General features: G+C 22.2%; 1 non-coding gene across 1 annotated transcript; it reads right to left on the bottom strand.

Moving 5' to 3' along the window:
• TRNAA-AGC (transfer RNA alanine (anticodon AGC)) lies at nt 1–73 on the bottom strand. The gene has a single exon. It is a non-coding gene; the product is annotated as a tRNA-Ala (tRNA).
• Between the last annotated feature and the right edge of the window lie 4,631 nt (nt 74–4,704).

Here is a 4,704-nt window from a genome sequence, read left to right as displayed (position 1 = left end):
TGGAGATGCGGGGTATCGATCCCCGTACCTCTCGCATGCTAAGCGAGCGCTCTACCATCTGAGCTACATCCCCATGTGTTCTTCAAACAACATATTTTAATATTTATTCGTTCAATATTAGAATTGTTTATTAAAGCAAGAACAAGTTTGTGCAGCTAAGCTAAAATTGTGTATTTTTCCTAATTGGAGTAAACAAATAGGAAGATATATCTTTAACAAATTTGCTTTCGAGAGATGTTTAGGAAGCGCAACTAGTGGCACAAGTAGAATTTTTATTAAAGATATCAAAATATAATTAAAAAATAAATATATGAAGATATAAAGAGAATTCAACATATACTATATATATATATATATATACACAAAATTCCAACAAAGGGGTATTGGTCGACACACTCTGGATACTTGTGCAACTCCAATTTATGACATATATGCATCACAAAAGAAAAGTTAGTTTGAAAGTATTAATATTTGATACATACATAAATATATTTTCCAGTTTGGGTTCATTTGACACTTATATCCTTCAACTTTGAGTGTATATAAATAAATAGCTAAATTTGTATAAAATTAAATGAGTGAAACGAATTGTCCTATCAAACATAACTTTAAATCGTATGCGTGTGGTACCAATATATGTCGTAAAAAAATGGGTAGAAAAATTGCACCCTATTTAATTGTCTTTTCCCATTTCTCCTTATAAATTACTCCCTTCGTCGCATTTTATGTGGCACTTTTCGGATTTCGAGATTCAAACAAGTCTAACTTTGACCATAATTTTTTCATAGATCTTTTAAACAGTTTGAACTATCAATTGTTGTGACTTATAGTACTTTTTACGTAGTTTACAAATATATGTATTTCATGTCAAAAAAATTAAAGATTTCATGCACAAATTTCCGGTCAAACTTAAATTGTTTGACTCTCGAAAAACGAAAAGTGTCACATAAATTGAGACAGAGGGAGTACTATATTACTCCTCCTCCTTGTGATTTTTCTTTATGTTTGGTACAACCCCTATGAAATTTATGAACACATTTGACTATTTTTTTCTTTAAATTGCAAAATTTAAAGAATATGGTCTTAATCAGAAAATACTCAATCTAGCCCTAAATAGCATAGGCCGGCCAAAATAATAAGCATTTAAAATATTTTTTTATTTTTTAAAATTCTATTAATTTAAATTTGTGATGCATCAGACTCATTCGATAGTATCACTCTCTATTAAAATTAAAAGGGAGAAACAACCATCACATACTTTGATGTCACTAAAATTATATGTTTTTTTTAAAATATATATAAACAAAGATATGAAATATATTAACTAAAAATTACATGCTCATTATACTTGTTTCTATCTATATCTTCCTCACATAGCTTGGGCTTCATTTCATTTATTAACAATTAATTGGTTGTGATGGTTGGAATCCATCGCTTATAGCCCAAAATCTCGAGTTCTATTTTAGGGATGAAAAACAATATTTTTTTTAGTAAATAATATATATCCCGAGTTCATTCACGATGTTAAAAGGAAAATGGACCTCAAATTTAACTTAATTTTTTAAAAGCTAACTAATTATGATATTATAATAAAAGAGTAGATTTTAAACTTAACTCAATAGTCAATACTAAAAATTAACTCATAAAGTAAAGATGGTTTGAGACTATAAAAGAAAACAAATTACCAAATCCATGTGCAATATGGGATACTAACACGATGTGAACTCAAACTAATCATGTTAATATATATCTAGAATACCATATGGTTAAATAAAAAGAATTTATTAGGAAAAAAAGGATTTATGCTAGCTTCCTCTTTTGCTTTTATCCTTACTAGTATACGTGCCCGCGCGTTGCGCAGATGATTTAAAATGTAATAATTTTATAATTAAAAATAACTAATAAAATGTATAATGCACTTAAATAATATATTTAATTTATTGTAATAACAATATAATAATACAAATCATTAACTTGTGTATTTGAGCAATATTAAATTAATATCATTAGTACACAATTTAATTTATTATATTGAAATATATATATATATATATATATATATAAAATTTATTCTTTTATGTAGTTTGAATAAAAAAATTATGTTAATAATTTATCAATTCTAACCTTCCATATGAAATATTTGATATCATAAGACTAAATAACATGTTGAAACATTTTATATATGTTTATTCAAATTTAAAAGATTCAAAATATTATTTATTGTATTAATTTGTGTAAAATATAATATAAAATTAAAAACAATCTTAATTAGTACAATCACTATATTAGATTTAATCAATGTATGTAGATGATATATTAAATTTTAATTTGAATTATATCAGAAAACGTATGCATATAAATGAGAGGATGTTTATTTGAATTTTATCCGATAAAGCTTATTATATGTAATTATAGTTATCTTTGAATTCAAATTTAAAAAGGTAAAAATTGAAAATTAAAAGCTTATCGTATATTTTAAAATCTCTATTTTCAACTTAATTTAATGTTGTTATATAATATTGGGAATAGTCTTGAATTTGCTAAATGACTTATACTAGTGATATTGTTCAAGATAGAATTTAACGCTAGCTAGATCATAAATATTATGTATCTTAAATTCAAAAGTTTAAATTTTATTTCTCATAAAATTATTTCCCAATTTTGAAATTTGATTGTCCTTTAAAAGTAATATTATGAAAACATAACTTAATACCTTCTATGTTTATGATAGTGATAAAGACTATCATTTTAATATTTTTTGCTAGGACGATTCCTTATGTATCTTTTGCTAAGGTTGAAAATCTATAAAAATAAATAAATAATAATAATAATAAACATAGAAGACATTAAATTATGTTTATCATAACATTATACTTGGATTATTATTATTATTATTATTATTATTATTATTATTATTATTATTATTATTAGTTATATTTTTTAGATTATAGGTTATATCTTATTAAAAAAATATTTATTTTAAAATACAAATAAAAAAACCTGAAATAAAATTTAAAATATTAAATAATATTTAAATGATAAATTTTAAAAGAAGTAGGAGTGTAATGGGAAGTTTTAAAATTCCCGATTTAGTTGGGTAATTACTTTTTTTACAAAATAACTATTAAAACACCATATTTTTTTTCCATACGTGTTTTTTTTTAAAAAAATAAATAATTTTAATTTAAACGTTTTTCAATTTGGTTAGAAGTGGGAGTGTAATAGGAAGTTTTAAAACATCCTAGTTAGTTGGATAATTATTACTAATTTTTTCAAAATAAGATTAAAACGACATATTTAGTTGGCTGTTTTTTTTTTAAAAATTAGTACATTAATATATTATTATTATTATTATTATCATTATTCTTAGTTCATTTTTTTTATGTATACGTAAAGATAGAACATATAGATTATAAGTTTTATTATTAGTTCGATTATATATATATATTATATTTAAGTAAAGATAGAACATAGATTATGTTTTATAAGAAAAAAACTGATATAAAAGTTAAAATATTCAATAATATTTAAATATTTAAATGATAAATTTTAAAAGAAACTTCCATACCTAGTTTTTTAAAAATAAATAATCTAAATAATATTAATTTAAAAGTTTTTCAATTTGTTTAGAAGTAGGATAAAACATAGAGATTATATGTTGTATTTTCCTTAAAAAAATATTATTTTTAAAATACAAATAACAAAATAGAAATTGATATAAAACTTCAAAATATTAAATATTATTTAAATGATGAATTTTAAAAGAAACTTATATATGTAGGTTTATAATATGAGGATATCTAATTAGTTTTAATAATTTAAATTAAGATATTTCAAAGGATAATACTTGATAGTTCCATAAATAGATAATGCTTGATAGTTCTATAAAATAATTAGGCTCAAAAACTAAATTTTAGATGCATAACTTCCGTGTGTTTTTTATTTTTATATTTTCAAAGTTAAGATTTTTTATTTTAAACTTGAAAACCAAAAAAATTAGCATTTCTATTTTGAAATTTAATTTAAGTATTTTTTTTAAAAAATCTTTTTTTAGGATTCGAAATTTTATAATAGTTACTGTTGTGTAAGTTTACACGTATACATAAATTTTAAACTAATCCCACTAATTTTGAAATAATTAACTACCAATACACCTTTTTTTTTCAAAGATAATTTTATTATTTTTAAAAAATACTGCTTTTTTCTAGCGATGACATATATAGATTTTAATCCTAAAAGTTACAGAAATATCTTGTATAACGCAAATCATCTCGTTGTAGGCATTCCCGTTTTGATAGTCTAAACTTGTATTATCTAAAAAGTCGAAATAAAATCATAAGTATTATTGTTTTAAGCAATCATAAATAATATATACATAAAATTATATAGTTAAAATCTGGAAACAAATTTACATCAATAAATAGTAGAAACTCTTTATAAGAATAAATACAATTAAGGAAGAACCATGTTCCAATAATACGGTTTTAATCTTTCTGTTTCATTGCAAATTTCTTCTGCAACATTTCTTGCGGCATTCCTAGACATTGGCTTGCATAAAAATTATATTGATAAAATTAATATTATATAGATTATTGATTTTACATATCTTTAATCTAAGAAAAAACAATTTCATCAGAAAACCTAAAGAAAAAGAAAGAAATAGGAAAGCTTATATTTAAGAAAAAGAAGAAGAAAAAGATCGAC

Source organism: Solanum stenotomum, chromosome 2, assembly GCF_019186545.1.
Source record: "Solanum stenotomum isolate F172 chromosome 2, ASM1918654v1, whole genome shotgun sequence".
Classification (NCBI taxonomy): Eukaryota; Viridiplantae; Streptophyta; class Magnoliopsida; order Solanales; family Solanaceae; genus Solanum; species Solanum stenotomum.
Note: the sequence above shows the minus strand (reverse complement) of the source record. Positions and strands in the feature narration are given on the sequence as shown.